The 20832-nt window shown below is 40.8% G+C and overlaps 1 protein-coding gene and 1 pseudogene across 3 annotated transcripts in view; one reads left to right on the top strand and one right to left on the bottom strand.

Annotated features, from left to right (window-relative positions):
• The window catches only part of CDKL3 (cyclin dependent kinase like 3), a 138606-nt gene that overhangs the window by 93203 nt on the left and 24571 nt on the right, over positions 1-20832 (top strand). The window lies entirely within an intron of this gene.
• LOC101127975 (small ribosomal subunit protein uS15-like) lies at positions 13680-14162 on the bottom strand (annotated as a pseudogene).

The raw sequence follows: 20832 nt of genomic DNA, 5'->3' as shown, positions 1-20832 counted from the left end.
TAAAAAAATACTTTCTGAAGGTGTCAAAGAAGAAATAATAATGGAAATTAGATAATAATTTCCATATAATAATACATAGAAAATGATAATAAAATAATACATAGAAAATGATAATAAAAATATAGTCTCAAAACATATGGCATAAGATACTTATGCTTCTAGATATGATAGTTTGCAACAAAATTAAACATCCACTGAGAACCACTAAAGCCAGGTGAAATGCAAGAAATTTCTGTTTAAAGGCAGAGAGCTGATGATGCAATAGTGATTTGAGGGGATAATTCCAGAGAGTTGAGCTGATGGTTTACAGTGGCTTTTTCCTGGGGAATATAGACTGATTCTTGAAACAAGAAAAAAACTGAGAATTCAGACTTAGCTCTGGAAGAGGGCCCCTACTACGGTACAGAGAAACTAACAGAGCTTTCTAGTAGTTTCATACAGCTAGAGTGACAACATCAGAGACATGAACAGTCTGAACACATAGTTTGCTTCCCCTTCAAGACAGAGTGGAAAGATCTAACCTAAGTATAATTAGGTTCCCATAAGAAGAGGAGAGAGAAAATAAGGCAGAAGCGCTGGCGTGGTGGCTCACGCCTGTAATTCCAGCACTTTGAGAGGCTGAGGCGGGTGGACCACAAGGTCAGGAGTTCGAGACCAGCCTGGCCAATATGGTGAAACCCCATCTCTACTAAAAATAACAAAAGTTAGCCAGGCATGGTGGCACATGTCTGTAGTCCCAGCTACTAGGGAGGCTGAGGCAGAAGAATCGCTTGAACTCGGGAGGTGGAGGTTGCAGTGAGCCGAGATTGAGCCACTGCGCTCCAGCCTAGGTGAAAGAGCAAGACTCTATCTCAAAAATAAATAAATAAATAAATAAATAAATAAATAAATAAATAAATAAATAAATAAATAAGACAGAAGCAATATTTGAAGAGAACATCCAAAAATACTACCAAACTGATGAAAGACAAAAATTTTATGTATTTAAGAAGCTCTGTGAACCCTGGGCAGGAAAAATACAAAGAAAACCCTACCTAGGCTGGGCATGGTGGCTCAGACCTGTAACCCCAGCACTTTGGGAGGCCGAGGTGGGCAGATCACTTGAGACCAGGTGAGACCAGCCTAGCCAACATGGTGAGACCCCATCTCTACTAAAAATACAAAAAATTAGCCGGGTGTGCTGGTGTGCACCTGTAATCCCAGCTACTTGGGAGGCTGAGGTGGGAAAATTGCTTGAACCTGGGAGGCAGAGGTTGCAGTGAGCCGAGACAGCACCACCGCACTCTAGCCTGGGTGACCAAGTGAGACTCCGTCTCAAAAAAAAAAAAGAAAGAAAACCCCACCTAAGCACATCATAATGAAACTGCTTAATTCAAATATAAAAAGAAAATCTAAAAGGCAAGAAGTCATGTTTCCTTTAAAGGAGCTGATCTCAACAAAAATGATGAAATCCAGAAGACAATGAAATGACACTTTTGAAGTACTGAAAGAAAATAGCTGCCAAGCTAGAATCGTATACTCTGTGACAAAAATGAGGGCAAAATACAGACTTTTCTTCTTTTTAAGACAGTTTTACCCTTGTTGCCTGGGCTGGAGTGCAATGGCACGATCTCGGCTCACTGTAACCTCCCCCTAAGCAAACATATAAGCAGAAAGAATTTATTGCCAGAAGATCTGCCTTAAGATAAAAGCTGAAGAGAGGTTTTGTTTTGTTTTGTTTTGTTTTGTTTTTGAGACGCTCTGTTGCCCAGGCTACAGTGGCGCAATCTCGGCTCATTGCAACCTCCGCCTACTGGGTTCAAGTGATTCTCATGCCTCAGCCTCCGAAGTAGCTGGAATTACAGGCACCTGCCACCACACCCAGCTATTATTGTTATTATTATTATTGGTACATACAGGGTTTTACAATGTTGACCAGGCTGGTCTCGAACCCCTGACCTCAAGTGATCCTCCCACCTCAGCCTTCCAAAGTGCTGGGATTACAGGTGTGAGCTATTGTGCCTGGCCTGAAGAGAGTTCTTAAGGCAGAAGGAAAATAGTCCCAAATGGAAACAGGAAATTTGAAGGGAATGAAGAATAACAAAAGGGGGAAATGTGTGAGTAAATATAAATAAATATTGACTGTAAAGATTAATCATAGTAATATGAGGGCTTAAAATATATGTAGAATTAAAACTCATGACTCCAATAAAGCAAGAAGGAGAGGGTAAATAGAGATAAAGTGTTCTAAGATTTTAGCATTATCAGGGAAATATTAAAATAGTAATTTGTATTAAACTCAAGTCAAAGATGGTAAGTATAATTCCAACTGTATTAGTAATTACATTAAAACAAATAGAATAAATACTCCAAATAGAAGATGAATATTATCAGATTGGATTAAAAATTATCTAACTATAACCTGGGTATGGTGGCATGTGCCTATAATTCCAGCTACTCAGAAGGCTGAGGCAGGAGGATTGCTTGAGGCTAGGCATCAAGGCCAGCCTGGCCAACATAGTAAGACTCCAATCTAAAAAGAAAAGTTAAAAAAACCCAGCTGTATGCTGCATATAAAAAATATCTGAAGTATAAGACACTGAAATGCTCAAAGTAAAAGTTGGAAAAAATATAGTGTGCAAACAATAATTGAAAGAAAGCTGGAGCTGGGTGCGATGACCCACCCCTGTAATCCCAGCATCTTGGGAGGCCAAGGTGGGGAGATCACCTGAGATAGGGAGTTGGAGACCAGCCTGGCCAACATGGTGAAACCCCATCTCTACTAAAAATACAAAAATTAGCTGGGTATGGTGGCGCATGCCTGTAATCGCAGCTACTTGGGAGGCTGAGGCAAGAGAATCACTTGAACCCAGGGGGCAGAGGTTGCAGTGAGCTGAGATCACACCACTGCACTCAAGCTGGTGTTGCTCTTTATTATCAGAGAGAATAGCTCTTAAGGCAAGAAGAATAACTAGAGATAGAAAGGGACATTTTCTAATGATAGAGTCCAGTTCACAAGAAGATATAACAATTCTAAATACATATGCACTGAATAACGTAGTTTCAAAATATGTAAGGCAAAAATGGACAGAACTAAAAGGAGAATATAGACAAATCAACATTAATAAGGTAGATTTAACACAACCTTTCAATAGTTGATAAAACAAGCACATGATAAATCAATAAAGACATAAAAATCAAAATAACACAATAAACTTGACTCTGTTGACATAATAGAACACTGCACTGAGGATAAGAATATATATTAAAAAAAATTTTTTTGGGGGATGGAGTTTTATTCTTATTGCCCAGGGTGGAGTGCAATGGCGTGACCTCGGCTTACTGCAACCTCCACCTCCCAGGTTCAAGTGATTCTCCTGCCTCAGTCTCCTGAGTAGCTGGGATTACAGGCATGCACCACTATGCCTGGATAATTTTTTGTATTTTTAGTAGAGACAGGGTTTCACCATGTTGGCCAGGCTGGTCTCAAACTCCTGACCTCATGTGATCCATCCATCTCGGCCTCCCAAAGTGCCGGGATTACAGGCATTAGCCACTGCACCCGGCCTTAAAAAATTTTTTATAGAGACAGGGTCTTACTTTGATGTCCAGACTGGAGTGCAATGGCATGATCATACACCTCACTGTAGCCTTGAATTCCTGGGCTCAAGCAATCCTTCCACTTCAGCCTCCCAAGTAGTTAGGACTACAAGCACACACCACCAGTGCCCAGTTATTTTTTAAAAAATTTTTTGTAGAGACAGGGTCTTCTTATGTTGCCCAGGCTGGTCTTGAACTCCTCACCTCAAGTGATCCTCTCATTACAGCGTCTCAAAGTGCTGGGATTACAGGCATGAGGCATAATGCCCAGCTAGAATATACACTGTTTTTAAGTATACAGGTGAATTTATAAAATTTGACAGTAAAGTCAGCTTCAACAAAGTTTCAGAAGATTGGAAGCACTCAGAATGTACTCTCTGACCACAATAGTCTTAAGGTAGAAATGAATTATAAAAACTAATTAGAAAATGGAAATCAAGCAGTACACTTCTAAGTAATCCATTAATCAAAAAAGAGATCACAATAGAAATTAGAAAGTATGTGAAACTGAATAATAATGAAAATATGACATATCAAAACTTCTGAGATATAGTTAAAACAGTGGTTGGATGGAAATGTGTAAAATGCATATGCTAGAAAAGAAGGAAGGTTAATATCAGTGATCCAAGCTTGTATCTCAAGAAGTGAGTAAAAGAACAGCAAATTAAACCCGGAGAGAAATAAATAAGACAAAAGTAAAAAATAATGAAATTTAAAACAAACACACACCACAGAAAACGGAGGAGCTTTTACTTCTGTCCATGGTGGAGCAACTGGCATGATACTTACTCTTCCTTTGTAAAAGCTAGGATAATGGAAAAAAGTATCTGAAACAATGCATTAGACATTGGGCAACAGCCAACCCAGGACCATAGTCCCTTATAGATGGAAAACGAATGAGGTGAGCACTATGATTACATACGCTTTTTGCTTAGAGGCAATTTCTGGACCACAGCACAGGATGGCATAACCCAAGGAGAGCCTGGCAGCTTTGCTGAGTTGATGAGGTAGGCATAGAAGTTTGGGGAGGCCAAGGTGACTAGAATTTGCAAGGCAGAGTACTAGAGAAGAGAAAAGCTATGTAGAGAAGGTGCTCAAAAGTCTGCATGGGTTACCTTCCAGTCTTTGGTTGAATACTAATCTGTGCAATTGTGGCAGCCATGAAAATAGACCTCTCAGACCTCCAACTGCAGGGAATGTAATTTTGACCTATGGGCCCTGTTGCTGCATTTTGAAATTCATCACCATGTTCATACTAAGGAATCTTCCCATGGCTGCTGCTTACAGTCAGTGACTAGGCACAGGGATACTGAGGAAGGCCCATTCTTGGAAGATGAAAAACTCAAAATTTTGGTTCAAAGATTATTCACTGGCATCACCAAACTTCCTTAGAAATGCACTGCAGTGTAAGTTGCTTCCACTCAACCTTTCTTTTCTTTCCTTCACAAAGGTCAGACATACATTACAGTCTGATGCCTTTCCTAGATTTCCCTGGCTCCTTTCCCAGTTTTCTCACAGGTATTTCTCCCAGTAAATCTCTTGTATATCTAATCTCTTGCCATCTGTTTCTTAGGGGACTTGAGCTAACACAAGTGGTACCAAGAGTGAATGGTCCAAGAAACTAGGCAGTAAGATGGGATCTGGGACTGGCTTACTCACCTCCTGACAGGCAAAGAGAACATCATTCTGACTGGTACGTGGGACATGGATAGACACTAGCATAAACCGGAGCTCAGCAACTAAAGATTTCACAGGTGGCAACCTGGAAAATGATGTGGTAGAGGGAAGTTCTGTGTAAGGTGTGATGATGTAGGCAGAGAAAGATTTTGGAGGAGGAAGGAGATTACCTCCAAAGATGGGTGAATTGGTTACTGCTGAGTTGTATTGATGCCTTGCAGTGGGATAATCAGAAACTGAAAGCTCTTGAGCAGTTAATGGCTAAGCCAGATGGTCTCGTGGTATCATCTTACAAAGAGCTCCTTATGTACTGCAGTGGAAGAGCAGACACACGTGAGCAGTAGGATGGAGATCTAATTGTTAGAGTTGCAGAACTTCAGAGACATGAGACATTTGAATGCCCAGCAGCCCTATTATACAAAGGTCAGGACCTAGTGGGGATAACCTGGGACCCTGAAACATGGAATGGGGACATCTCGTCGAATGCCCCTAAGAATGCTAGCACTGCAGCCCTTGCACTCCCTGGGCTTGCAGAGATGGCTCATTTTTCCCTTGTAAGAACTAACACTTAATATTTTGCTGTATGATGCTGCAGGTGCTCATCTCAGTAGCTGCCCCAACTTTTGGCTGCCAAGTCAATAACTTAGGCTAAATCCTAGCATAACTTTGTTGAAAACATGCTGGGCCTGATAAGGGAAGAAAAGAGATTTATATCAAAAGAATTGCAGGAATTAGCTAGCATACTAGCAGGAGCCAGGGATGTATCCTTGGAATTAGATTTTTAGGGTGTTTGATCAAGGGGACTAGAATGTAAGCATAGATAAGCAAGAATTAATTTACTCAGGAGTACTATCTCAGGACATGGGATTTAACACCCTTGCAAGGACCTTAGGGGATAAGGCAAATTCACTGCTGAGGTGGCTTTTAGAGGCTTGGAAAATGCTGTGGCTAACACTCAGGGAAATGGAAAGGCCTGAGTTGCCCTTACAGATGGCACAGGAAAGGATAAAGAGGCTGAGGAAAGTAGGCATGCTGGAATAGATGTGTAATGTAAGACCAGACATCTAACCAGAGAATCATGGGAGGACCCAGAGGACACATCATTCACCATCATTCACAGGCCTGGTGAAATGAGGTTGAAGATTTGGACACTGAAAACTACAGCAACAGAGACTAATGTTGAACCCCTAACATAGCACTGTTCTCTGAAGAGACCAACCAGCTAGTTGGTGCCAAGTCAAGTATATCAGACTGCTTTCAACCCAAAAGAGCAAGAGTTTTATCTTCACCAGGTATAGATACTTATTCTGAGTATGGTCTTATACTTCCTGCCTAAAGATTCTCAGCTTCTCTGGGGCTTACAGAATAATTCATAGGCATGGAATTCCACACAACATAGCATCCAACCACTTTACAGTGAAGAGGGCGTGGAGTAGTTTCATGACCATGGGATTCATTGGCAATATCACATGTACCATCCTAAAGCAGCCAGCCTTATAGAACACTGGATCAGCCTTTGTAAGTACAGATGAAGTGCTAGCTCAGAGGAAATATTCTGAAAAGATAATGTGCCAATCTTCTGGATGCAGGATATATATGCAGAGACTTTTTTAGGATATTATATCCCCAGGGGGAAAAAACACATGGGTCTGGGAGTCAGGGCATGGAAGCAGGAGTGGCTCCTCTTATTATCACTCCCAAAATGGGGATTCATGTCCCAACTGGGAGATTTTGTACTTCTCGTCCCTGCAACCCTGGGCTTTGACAGAATTGGAGTTCTTGGTTTCAAAAAGGGGCATAATCTTGCTAGAGGTCGCACACAGCAAGAGTTCCATTTAACGTAAAGTTACAATTTCCACAATGGCATTTTGAATTCTTTGTGTCCAGGGTCTAGCAGGCAAGAAAAGAAGTCACCATACTGGGAAGGGTAATTGGCCTTGATCAGCAGGAGGAAGTAGGACTACTGTTACATGAAGGGGGAAGGGTGGCAAATGTGTCCAACCCATTATCCATTTGAGTGCCTTGAACCACTGTAACTGTGAAGGAACACGTGTGGCAACCTGAGACTGAAAAGGGTATGATTACTAAGAGTTCAGATTTCCCAGGAATGGAGGTTTGGATCACACCACTAGGTAAGGCACCAAGACCTGCTGAAATGATGGCTGTGAGTGAGGAAATTCAGAATGAATCACTGGAGGAGGGAGAGGGTGAAGACCAGGTGCAGCGCTTAGATCAACTGCAGTGATGAGGACTGTAGTTTGTCTCATTATTCTCTCTATTCTTAGTTTCCCCCCAGGAAGAAAGGATAATAGGCATCATGGAGGAGCCTGTCTCTGAATTTTGAGGAGATGTATATCTGTTTGATACAAGGGGTGAATATTTGGTGGCCTAAAAAATGTGTCTGTAATGTGTCTAACTGTGAAGAGCATAACTGACTAATGGGCCCAGCTGCTGCACTCTGAAATCCATCTCCACATTTGCAGTAAGGCCATGCTTCCCATGTGTTAACTCCCAGCTAATGACTTTCTCAGGCATATGAAGTCAGGCCTATTCCTGAGAAATGCAGAATGCCTCTGATGGGAGACTTTGGCTTGAGGATTCCCCGTCAGATTTCCAAACTTCCTCAGAACTGCAGTGCAGTCTAAATGTCTTCCACTCAACTTTCTTTTCTCTTTCAAAAGGGTCAGACCTGCATTGCAATTATATGATTCTCCTAGCTTCCCCTGGCTCCCTTCCCATTTTTCCTTACAACGTTATAATCTCTTAGAACCCTCTTCTTGGTATTTGTTTTTTGGAGTACTCAAACTGATAAGCCATATATAGGATGAAATTTACAAGGCCAGTCAAAGAATATCTCCCAGGGATCTATAAGTAAAATAATTGTCAGAGATCCCACAGGGCTAGGAGCAACTCAAGTTTCTGCCGTCTAATGTGTAGAGATATTTTTGAACAGCCAGGGCATTTAGTAGAGACCCCATATCATATCTTTGTAGTAGGGCTAAACTATCTTACAATAAAAGGCCTTTTAGATATGCTCTTACACAGCTTAAAAACAAGACTCTTGGCTGGGCATGGTGGCTCATGCCTGTAATCTCAGCACTTTGGGAGGCCGAGGCAGGTGGATCATGAGGTCAGGAGTTCAAGACCAGCCTGGCCAACATGGTGAAACCCAGTCTCTACTAAAAATACAAAAATTAGCTGGGCTTGGTGGCACATGCCTGTAGTCCCAGCTACTTGAGAGGCTGAGGCAGGAGAATTGCTTGAATCTGGGAGGCAGAGGTTGCTGTGAGCTGAGATTGCGCCACACTGCACTCCAGCCTGGGCAACAGAGTGAGACTCTGTCTCAAAAAAAAAAAAAAAAAAAAAAAGACGCTTAGGGACCAAGGTGATCTGCAAGTAACTCAATGGCTTGTCAAAACAAATTCTAACTTCTTTAAAGGAAATTTAAAAAATTCTAACAATCATGTAAGTGTTATAAGCCTGCCACCCAATGAAAGAATTACTATACTTGGCCGGGTGTGGTGGCTCATGCCCGTAATCCCAGCACTTTGCGAGGTGGAGGCAGGTGGATCACTTGAGGTCAGCAGTTTGAGACCAGCCTGGCCAATATGGCGAAACACTGTCTCTACTAGAAATACAAAAATTAGGCAGTCATGGTGGCAGGCACCTGTAATCCCAGCTACTTGGGAGGCTGAGGTAGGAGAATCGCTTGAACCAAGGAGGCGGAGGTTGCAGTGAACCAAGATTGCACCACTGCACTCCAGCCTGTGCAACAGAGCAAGGCTCCATATAAAACAAATAAACAAACAAAAATCAAAAAACAAAAAACAAACAAACAAAAAAACAGCCGGGCACGGTGGCTCACGCCTGTAATCCCAGTACTTTGGGAGGTCGATGTGGGTGGATCACCTGAGGTCAGGAGTTCAAGATCAACCTGGCCAACATAGTGAAACCCCATCTCTACTAAAAATACAAAAATTAGCTGGGCGTGGTGGCAGGCGCCTGTAATCCCAGCTGCTTGGGAGGCTGAGGCAGGAGAATTGCTTGGACCCAAGAGGTGGGGTTGCAGTGAGCCAAGATCACGCCATTGCCTCCATCCTGGGCAACAAGAGTGAGACTCCATCTCAAAAAAAAAAAATCACTAGACTTTAAAACAACCCAGCAGCCAGATGCAGTGGCTTACTCCTATAATCCCAGTAATTTGGGAGGCTGAGGCACGAGGATTGCTTGACCAACCTGGGCAATATGGTGAAATCCTGTCTCTACACGAAATACAAAAATTAGCTGGGCATGTGGTGCATGCCTGTAGTACCAGCTACTCAAGAGGCTGATATGGGAGGATTAAGCCTGGGAGCAGAGGTTGCAGTAAGCCAAGATCGCTCCACTGCACTCCAGCCTGGGCAGCACAGTGAAACTCTATCTCAAAAGAAATTAATTAAATTAAATTAAATTAAAATAAAACTACCCAGAAAAAATGTGATCCACAATGACAATTTTAAATGATTCAATAGAAGGAGATAAAGAAATGATAATGGAATTAGCAGGCAAGGGCTTTACAACAACTTTAGAACAAGAATTTAAAGGACAACATTAACATAATGAGGAAAGAAATGGAATATTTAAAAAAAAGTCCAAATGGGTCCAGGTGTGGTGGCTCACACCTGTAATCCCAGCACTCTGGGAGGTTGAGGCAGGGAATTGCTTGGGTCCAGGAGTTTGAGACCAGCATGGCCAACATGGCAAAACCCCTTCTCTACTAAAAATACAAAAGTTAGCTGGGCATGGTGGGACATACCTGTGTCCCAGCTACCTGGGAGGCTGAGACACAAGAATCACTTGAACCCAGGAGGTGGAGGTTGCAGTGAGCAGAGATCACGCCACTGTACTCCAGCCGGGGCAACAGAGCAAGACTCTGTCAAAAAAACAAAACAAAACAAAAGACATAAAAGGGGTATAAATAATGAACCAACAGTAGAGATAGAATGGTACTCTATCCATAGGGAAGCAGTACATGAAAGGGAAGAGAAAACAGATGCTGCAGCCCAACTACATAGATAATTACATTAAATATAAATGATTCAAATACTCCAATGACAAGGACAAAGATTGTCTAACTGGGAAAAAAAAGCAATATCCAACTATATGCTACAAGAAACACACTATAAATATGAATACACAGGTTAAAAGGATAGAAAAAAGATGCCAACAGTGATAATAAGAGAGTTGGAGTGGCTACATTCTTACATGAAGTAGATTTCTAAACAAGGTATACCATGGATAAAGAGAAATTTCATAATGATAAAAGGGTCGACGCACTAAGAAAATATAACAGTTTTAAATGTGTATGCATTTAATACCAGAGCTTTAAAATACATAAAGCAACTACTGATAGACAATCCACAAATATAGTTAAGATTTCAATACTCTTCTCTCAATAACTGATAGAACAAGTAAGCAGAAAATTAGTAAAGACATAGGTGGCTGGGTGCAGTGGCTCACGCCTGTAATCCCAGCACTTTGGGTGGCCGAGGCAGGCAGATCACCTGAGGTCAAGAATTCGAGACCAGCCTGGCCAACATGGTGAAACCCCATCTCTACTAAAAAATACAAAAATTAGCCGGGTGTGGTGGCATGTGCCTGTAGTCCCAGCTACTTGGGAGGCTGAGGCAGGAGAATCACTTGAACCTGGGAGGCAGAGTTTGCAGTGAGCCAAGATTGCGCCATTGCACTCCAGCCTGGGTGACAGAGTGAGACTCCATCTAAAAAATAAAAAGACATAGGTTATCTGGCTGGGTGCGGTGGCTCATGCCTATTAATCCTAGCACTTTGGGAGCCCAAATGGGTGGATCCCTTGAGACCAGGAGTTCAAGACCAGCCTGGCCAACATGGTGAAGCCCTGTAAATACAAAAAATTAGCAGGGTATGGTGGCATGCGCCTGTAATCCCAGCTACTCAGGAGGCTGAGGCACAAGAATCACTTGAACCCCAGAGGCAGAGGTTGCAGTGAGCTGAGATTGTACCACTACACTCCGGTCTTTGGGACAGAGTGAGACTGTCTCAAAAAAATAAAAAAAATAAAAATAAAAAATAAAAAAAATAGATGAGCTGAACAATACTTTCAACCAACTTTGATTAACTGGCATTTATAGAACGTGATATCCAACAATGGCACAATACACATTTTTTTGCAAGTGCAAATGTTACACTTACTAAGATAGACCATATTCTGAGCCATAAAACAAGTCTCAATAAATTTACGAGGATTGAAATCATACAGAATATGTTCTCTGACCACAATGGCATCAAATTAGAATTAATAACAATACAATGCTTAGAAAATCCCCAAGTATTTGGAAACTAAACAATCAATTCTAAATAATCTATGCATTACAGAAAAAACACCAGGAATAATGGCTGGGCATGGTGGCTCACGCCTGTAATCCCAGCACTTTGGGAGGCCGAGGCAGGCGGATCACCTGAGGTTGGGAGTTCGAGACCAGCCTGGCCAACATGGAGAAACCCCGTGTCTACTAAAACTACAAAATTAGCTGGGCATGGTGGCGCGTGCCTGTAATCCCAGCTACTCAGGAGGCTGAGGCAGGAGAATCGCTTGAACCTGGGAGGCGGAGGTTACAGTGAGCTGAGATCATGCCCTTGCACTCCAGCCTGGGCAACAAGAATGAAACTACATCTCAAAAAACAAAAGAAACAAAAAACAAAAACAAAGAACAAACAAACGAAAAAAACCCCAGGAATACTGGCAAATATTTTGAACTAAATGATAATGAAAACACAAGATGTCAAAATTTTTAGAATGCAGCCAAAGCAGTGCTTTGAGAGAAATTTATGGCTTTGAATGCTTATATTAGAAAAGAAGAAAGATCAGGGCCAGGCAAGCTGGCTCACGCCTGTAATCCCAGCACTTTGGGAGGCCAGGGAGGGTGGATCACGAGGTCAGAAGCTTGAGACCATCCTGGCTAACATGGTGAAACCCTGTCTGTACTAAAAATACAAAAAAATTAGCTGGGCGTTGTGGTACACACCTGTAGTCCCCGCTATTCAGGAGACTGAGGCAGGAGAATTGCTTGAACCCAGGAGGCAGAGGTTGCAGTGAGCTGAGATCGCGCCATTGCACTCCAGCCTGGGTGACAGAGGGAGACACCATCTTAAAAAAAAAAAAGAAAAAGAAAGAAAAGAAGAAAGATCTAAATTTAATGACCTAAGCTTTAACTTTAAAATGTTAAAAAAAAAAAAAGGCTAGAAAAGAACAAATGAAGCCTATAGTAAGTAGAAAGAAAGAAATAATAAAGGAAATAATTCAATGAAATAGAAAACACTAACTTGAGAAAAATCAACACAACCAAAAGTTGGATGATTGAAAAGAATAAAAAAAAAATGATAAACTTAGGGGCCGGGCACTGTGGCTCACGCCTGTAAACCCAGCACTTTGGGAGGCTGAGGCGGGCAGATCACCTGAGGTCGGGAGTTTGAGACCAGCCTGACCAACATGGAGAAACCCCGTCTCTACTAAAAAAAATACAAAATTAGCCGGGCATGGTGGCACATGCCTGTAGTCCCAGCTACTCGGGAGGCTGAGGCAGGAGAATCGCTTGAACCCGGGAGGTGGAGGTTGCGGTGAGCCAAGATCGCACTCCAGCCTGGGTGACAGAGCGAAACTCCATCACAAGAAAAAAAAAAAAGATAAACTTACTAAACTGGTCAAGAAATAGAGAAACACAGTTTAACAATATCAGGAATAAATGAGAGATGTAACTATGTAATCTACAGACATTTCACTTAAAATTGAAAATTTATCAGTATATAGTTGTTTTTGACACCCTCTTACTATTTTGTAAAAGTTGATAAGATTCTAGTGAAGCTCTTCCCCCACTTCCTGCTCTGTCACCCAGGCTAGAGTGCAGTGGCACTATCATAGCTCACTGCAGCCTCAAACTCCTGGGATCAAGTGATCCTCCTGCCTTAGCCTCCCAAGTAGCTGGGACTGCAGGCACATGTTACCATGCCCAGATTTTTTTTTCTTATTTCTTTTAGATATGGGTTTCACTACGTTGCCCAGGCTGGTCTTAAGCTCCTAGTCTCAAGCTATCATCCCGTCTGAGCCTTCTGCCTGAGCCTCCCAAGTAGCTGCGATTACATGCACCAGCCAGCATCCTTAGCCCTTTTTCATTCTTGAACTTAGTAACTCGTGTTTTTTCTAATTTTTTATACCAATAATTTATTAAATTGCCTTTTCAATGAAGTGATTTTCTCTAGTGTATATTTGTTTGCTATGGTATTAATGTCTGTTCCTATCTTTTTTTTCTTCTAATGTCCTTAGATTCTGTTTATTTTCCAATTTAAATCATTGATTATCAGCCATTGTTCTTTTCTCGGAAGCATTTTATTTATTAATTTGTTTTTAGTTAAACAATCATTTTACTGCTTGAGTACATAGACAAATTTATGCGAGCAGGGCAGAGGCTGTTTGTTGATGACTCATATTTCCAATTGGGAGGGAGGATTCACTTGGTCTTATAATATCTAGCCAAATGGTGAATCCGGCTCTCTGTCAGAATCAGGCATAATTTAGCATCCTTATCCTTTCTGTTTTGTTTGAGATGCTTTCAAATAGCAACTGCTTTCTTGATTGAATGGTACAGATCATCAGGCAGATCAAGAGCAAGTCCCTTGGACTTAAGAATTCTTAAGATTTCATTGCCTGTCACAAAGTGTACTTGTGCAACACATGTGCATCTCTCAGGATCACACTGACTTGTGAGGGAGTCAGGCCCTTTTTGGCCAGTTTGTAAATCTGCTCCTTCATGTCATCAGATATCAACATCAGCTGAGTGGGGATGCTGCAGCAATAGGGCAGAGCCCCTCCAGGGAGCATGCATGTGACCCATGATGGCTGCGGTCAGGCAGCGAAAGGCGAAGTATTTTAAATGCATAAATTTACTTCTAAGCACAGCTTTAGCTGTATCACATGTTTTTGTATGTAGTATTATTTAGTGTTATTTAGTAAGCTTTTTTCCAGTTTCCAATATGACATCTACTTTATTCCATGAGTTATTTAGAAATGTAATTCTCAGTTTCCAAGCCCATGGGAAATTTTGAAATTAATATTTAGCTTAATTAGAGTGTGGTCAGAGAATCCCTCTATTATTTCATTCCTTTGAAATTTATTGATTTGTTTTATGTGCCAACATATAGTAAATTTTTGAACTTAAAAATAATTCTGTAATTATTGGGTGCAATGTTCTATAGGTGTCAGTTCAAGAGTGTTAATTGTGTTGTTTAAATCTTTATACCGTATCTGATTCTTTGGCATGTGTCCTGTTTATTTGTTATTGAGGGTTATGTGTTAAAATCTTCAAGTATCGTTGTGGATTTATCTACTTCTTCATTTAATTCTGTCAGTTTTTAATATACATTTAAGGCTATGTTATTAGGTGCATTCAGTTTAGGTTTGTTGCATTTTTCGGGTGAATCGTACCTTTTTTTCATTATGAAATATGTCTCATTTCTAGTAATGCTTCTCACATTACAGTCTACTTTATGTGTTATTCATATAGCTATCTGTTTTGTTTAGAGTTTGAATAGTAACTATTTTTGTTTTCTTTTACTTTGAATATTCCTACATATTTATATTTCATATAAATGGTTATTTTATAAGCAATATATGGTTAGGTTTTAAATTTTCTATCCGTATGACCGTCTATTTCTTTTTTTGGAGCATTTTATTTGGAACCTTTTTTATTTAATATAGTTACTTATATGTTTGGTTTTATATCTACCACCTCACTATTTACTTTCTATTTGTTCCATGTATTCTGTTTTCCTTTCTTTCTCTGTTACTGCTTTTTTAAAAAAATTATTGAGTATTTTTATTATTCAATATTTCCCTTTGTCAGTGTGTTATGAGATATATATATTTGACAATTATCTGCAGATTTTTGTCACATTCATCTGTGACTTACCAGTTTAATAAAATTAGTATTTTATTCCTTCTAGATAATGAAAATACCTTAGAATACTTCAACTCTATTTGCTTCTCTCCCTATTTATGTGCTAATGATGTCATTTTTTAATTTTACATATATTAATCCTACAATACATTATTATTGTTTTAGACAGTTAACATTTACTCTTTTGTTACTATTTATTCCTTCCTGCATTTCCAAGCTTACAGTGGGGTCATTTTTCTCTGTCTAAAAAATACCCTTTAGTATTTCCTTTAATGCAGACTATATGACGACAAATCCAGTCATTTGTATTTTCCCGTACATGTCTTTATTTTACCTTCATTTTAAAGAATTTTTAAATTGATCTTAAGTGTTCAGTTGAATGAGTCGTGACAATTGTATTCACCCACATAACACCACATAAATAAGGTATAGAACATTTCCATTTCCCCAGTGCTGGTTGCCAGTCAATTTTCTGTTTACCCGCAATGCAACCATTTTCTGATTTCTGACATCATAGATTAGTTTTTCTTGTTCTTGGACTTCATGTACCTTGAATCCTATAAATGAAATATAATACATATAGTTTTGTGTAATGTTTTCAAAATCCTTCCATGGTTTGCAGTTAACACTTACTTGTTAATTTCCTCTTTAAAATTTTTTTTGTTAAATTTTTTTGAGACAGGGTCTTGCTGCATCACCCAGACTGGAGTGCAGTGGCATGAACACAGCTTGCTGCAGCCTCCACCTCCTGGGCTCAAGCAATCCTCCCACCTCAGCCTGTCAAGTAGCTGGGACCATAAGTGCATCCCATCATGCCTGACCAACTTTTTTATTTTTTGTAGAGATGGGGTCTCGCCATGTTACCCATGCTGTTCTCAAATTCCTGGGCTCAAGCGATCATCCTGCCTCGGTTTACAAAAGTGCTGGGATTACTGCCATTCTTATAGCTATGTCATGTTCTAGTGCATGACTATAATAGAATTTCTTTATCCAGTCTCTAGTTGATGCACATTTGAGTTGTTTCAATTATTATGATTAAGGCTGCCATGAACTTTCTTGCACAAGTCTTTTTGTGGATCTATGCCTTCGTTATCCTTGGAAAAATACTTGGAAGTAGAATTGTGTGGTCATAGGGAAAATGTATGTTTAAATTTACGGGAAATTACCAAACTGTTCTCTAAGATGAGATAATTGTTTACACTCTCACCAGCAAAGATTGAGAGTTCCAGTTGCTCCATAGCTTTATAAACATCTGATATTATCACTTTATCCGATCTAGTGGGTGTATAATGGTACCTCATTGAAGCTTTTTTTAAATCAAAGTTTTAATTTGCATTTTCCTAATGAATAATGATGTTGAGCACCCTTTCACATGCTTATTGGCCATTCTTATGTCTTTTTTGTTTGTTCAAATACTTTGTACATTTTAAATTGGATTTTTGTTGTTGTTGTTAATTGTTAGTGGTTCCTGATACATTCAGGACACAAGTCTTTGGTCACACATACGCACTGCAAATATTATCTCACAATTCGTGGTATGTCTGTCTATTCATTTTCTTAACAATATTTTTTCTTTTAAAGGCAAAAACTTATATAAAATAAAATGCAAGGGCCCTAAGTATTTAACTTTATGAATTGTGGCAATTAAATATACCCATGTAACCACCACCCAAAGCAAGATATAAAATAATTACATCTCCCCTTATCCTCCTTTCAGCCAATGCCTCCCATCAAAGGAAACCAGTATCTGACATCTATCACTAAAGGTTAGGGTTTTTTTGGGTTTTTTTTGTTTGTTTGTTTTGTTTTGTTTGTTTTTTGAGACAGAGTTTCGCTCTTGTTGCCCAGGCTAGAGTGCAATGGCACAATCTTGGCTCACTGCAACCTCTGCCTCCTGGATTCAAGCAATTCTCTTGCCTCAGCCTCCCCAGTAGCTGGGATTATAGGCATGCGCCACCACACCTGGCTAATTTTGTATTTCTAGTAGAGATGGGGTTTCTTCATGTTGGTCAGGCTGGTCTCAAACTTCTGACCTCAGGTGATCTGCTCACCTCGGCTTCCCAAAGTGCTAGGATTACAGGTGTGAGCCACCACACCTGGCCCCATTTACATATTTACTATATGTTTCCAGTTAGATAAAGTTCAAATACAAATAAAACTAACCTCTGGGCTCTTTCAAACTCCTGACCTTGGGTAATCTGCCGGCCTCGGCCTTCCAAAGTGCTGGGATTACAGGCATGAGCCACTGTGCCCGGCCAAAAATATTCTTCTAAAAGTCTTAAAGTTTTCCATTTGCATTTAAGTCCATAATACATATAAAATTATTTGTTGTGTTTGGTATGAGGCAAGAATTCAGTTCCTCTTTTTCTGTGTGGCTTACCAATTGTCCCAGTCTCATTTATTTAAGAGTCTATCCTTTCTCCACTTATTGTCAATACCATTTATTGACAATACCATCATATATTAAGTTTCTGTATATGTGTGGGTTTTTTAGGCTCTTTTATTCAGTTCTACTGGTCTTTTACCCTTACACCAATTCAATGCTGTCTTAATTACAACTTTAACGTGAATCTTGATGTCTGGTTAGACACATGCTTCTACTTTGTAATTACAACTTTAACATGAATCTTGATGTCTGGTTAGACACATGCTTCTACTTTGTTCTTCCTTTTTTTTTTTTTTTTTTGAGACAGAGTGTTGTTCTGTCGCCCAGGCTGGAGTGCAGTGGTGTAATCGCAGCTCACTGCAACCTCCACCTCACAGGTTCAAACAATTCTCCTGCCTCAGCCTCCTGAGCAGCTGGGACTATGGGTGCCCACCACCATGCCCAGCTAATTTTTGTATTTTTAGTAGAGATGGGGTTTCACCATATTAGTCAGGCTGATCTCAAACTCCTGACCTGTTGTGGGAAGTCAGGGACTCTGAACTGCCTAGTGGAGCTGTGAGAAGAGGGCCACCATCCTCCAGACCCCAGAATGGTAGATTCACTTGTTACAGGAAGTCAGGGACCCCCGAATGGAGGGGCCAGCTGAAGCCGCGGCAGAAGAACATAAATTGTGAAGATTTCATGGACATTTATCACTTCCCCAGTCAATACTCTTATAATTTCCTATGCCTGTCTTTACTTTAATCTCTTAATCCCATCATCTTTGTAAACTGAGGATGTATGTCGCCTCGGGACCCTGTGATGATTGTGTTAACTGCACAAATTGTTGTAAAACATGTGTGTTTGAACAATATGAAATCTGGGCATCCTAAAAAAGAATAGGATAACAGCAATTTTCAGGGAACAAGGGAGATAACCATAAGGTCTGACTGCCTGTGGGGCCAGGCAGAACAGAGTTATATTTCTCTTCTTGCAGAAAGCAAATAGGAGAAATATCACTGAATTCTTTTCCCAGCAAGGAATAACCCTGGGAAAGGAACGCATTCCCAGGGGGAGGTCTCTAAAATGGCCACTCTGGGAGTGTCTGTCTTATGCAGTTGAAGATAAGGGAGGAAATACACCCTGGTCTCCTGCAGTGCCCTCAGGCTTGCTAGGATTAGGAAATTCCAGCCTAGCCAATTCTAGTCAGACCAGTTGTCTGCTCTCGAACCCTGTTTCCTGTTAAGATGTTTATCAATGACAATGCGTGCCCAGTGGGACATGGAACCTCATCAGTAATTCTAATTTCGCTGTGGCCTTGTGATCTTGCTCTGCCCTTTGCCTTGTGATCTTTTATTGCCTTTTGAAGCATGTGATCTCTGTGACCCACTCCCTATTCGTACACTCCCTCCCCTTCTAAAATCCCTAATAAAAACTTGCTGGTTTTGTGGCTTGGGGTTGCCATCACAGTCCTACCAATATGTGATGGCACCCCCGGAGGCCCAGCTGTAAAATTTCTCTTTGTACTCCTTCTCTTTATTTCTCAGACCAGCCAACACTTAGGGAAAGTAGAAAAGAACCTACTTTGAAATATTGGGGGCTGGTTCTCCCAATACTGACCTTGTGATCCGCCTGCCTTGGCCTCCCAAAGTGCTGAGATTACAGGCGTGAGCCGCCACACCCTTATCTCTTTTCTTTTCTTTTTCTTTTTTTTGAGACAGAGGGTCTAGCTCTGTAACCCAGGCTGGAGTGCAGTGGTGTGATCTCAGCTCACCGCAGCCTCCGCCTCCTGGGTTCAAGCGATTCTCCTGTCTCAGCCTCCTTAGTAGCTGGGATTACAGGCATGCGCCACCACACTCGGCTAATTTTGTATTTTTAGTAGACACGGGGTTTCTCCACATTGGTCAGGCTGGTCTCAAACTCCCAACCTCAGGTGATCTGCCCGCCTTGGCCTCCCAAAGTGCTGGGATTACAGGTGTGAGCCACCGCACCCAGCCCATCTTTCTTAAATAAGACACAAAAAGCAAAAGCAAAAAGGAAAAACCGGTGACCAAATTTAACTGTACTTGGGCCCGGTGGTGCATGTCTATAGTCCTAGCTCCTCCAGCGCCTGAGGTGGGAAGATCACTTGAGCTCAGGAAGGCCAAGGCTGTAGTGAGCTGAGATCACACCACAGCACTCCAGACTGGGGAACAGAGGGAGACTCTATCTCAAAAAGAAAAAAAATTAGCTATATTAAAATTTAGGACTACTCCTCATACCAGAAGAGTAAAAAAGTGAAAAAGCAAGTCACAACTGGGAACTTACAGAACTTACATAACTTATATAATTATACCTCAAACACATGGTGAATTCCTAAAAATCCACAAAGAAAAAAGACAACATACCCCAAAGAAAAGTGAGCAAAAGATAGATATGTCACAAAAGCAAGAAAGTGAATGGCCAAAAATATGAAAAAAAAAAAAGCCTCAGCTTTATTAGTAAGAAAGGAAATGGAAATTAAAACCACAGATTCTAGTTTTCATTCTCACCCAGTTGGCAAAAGCTTATTGTCAACACCAAATGTTGGTGAGGACATGGGGCAATGGAAATGTTCACACTCTGCTGGTGGGAGTGTAAATTGGGAAGACTACCTGGCATTATCTAGTAAATTGTAGATGGGCACATCCCGTGACCAACCATTCCTCTCCTCGGTTTTTATTGTGGAGAAAGTCTTGCACATGGACTTCAGGTGGCATGTGAGGATGTTCCCAGCAGTGTTGTTTGTTACAGCAAAATCTGGAAACAGTCCAAAATCCATCAATAACAGACTGGATAAATAAACTGTCATGTATTATTCATATATATACACACAGACACAAACATGAATGAATTATATACACCAACATGAATAAATCACAAACAGTTTTCATAAGAGCAAGTCACATTATGGTTCCACATATTTACGTTAAACACATACAAAACTAAATATATTTTAAAATACACAATATATGATTCGATTATAAAAAAAGCCAAGGAATAATAAATACAAAATTCAGCAAAGCAGCCCTGTCTGTTGGGAATGTGATCAGAGAGAGCATACCTGGAACCTCAGTGTTACTGGTAATGTCATGTTTCTTGAGTCAAGAGTGCAAGGGAAGGCTGGGCACAATGGCTCATGCCTGTAATCCCAGCACTTTGTGAGGCTGAGGAAAGTGCATCATTTGAAGTCAGGAGTTCCAGACCATCCTGCCCAACATGGCT

Source organism: Gorilla gorilla, chromosome 4 (assembly GCF_029281585.2).
Source record: "Gorilla gorilla gorilla isolate KB3781 chromosome 4, NHGRI_mGorGor1-v2.1_pri, whole genome shotgun sequence".
Classification (NCBI taxonomy): domain Eukaryota; kingdom Metazoa; phylum Chordata; class Mammalia; order Primates; family Hominidae; genus Gorilla; species Gorilla gorilla.
This window is presented reverse-complemented; position numbering and strand designations above follow the sequence as displayed.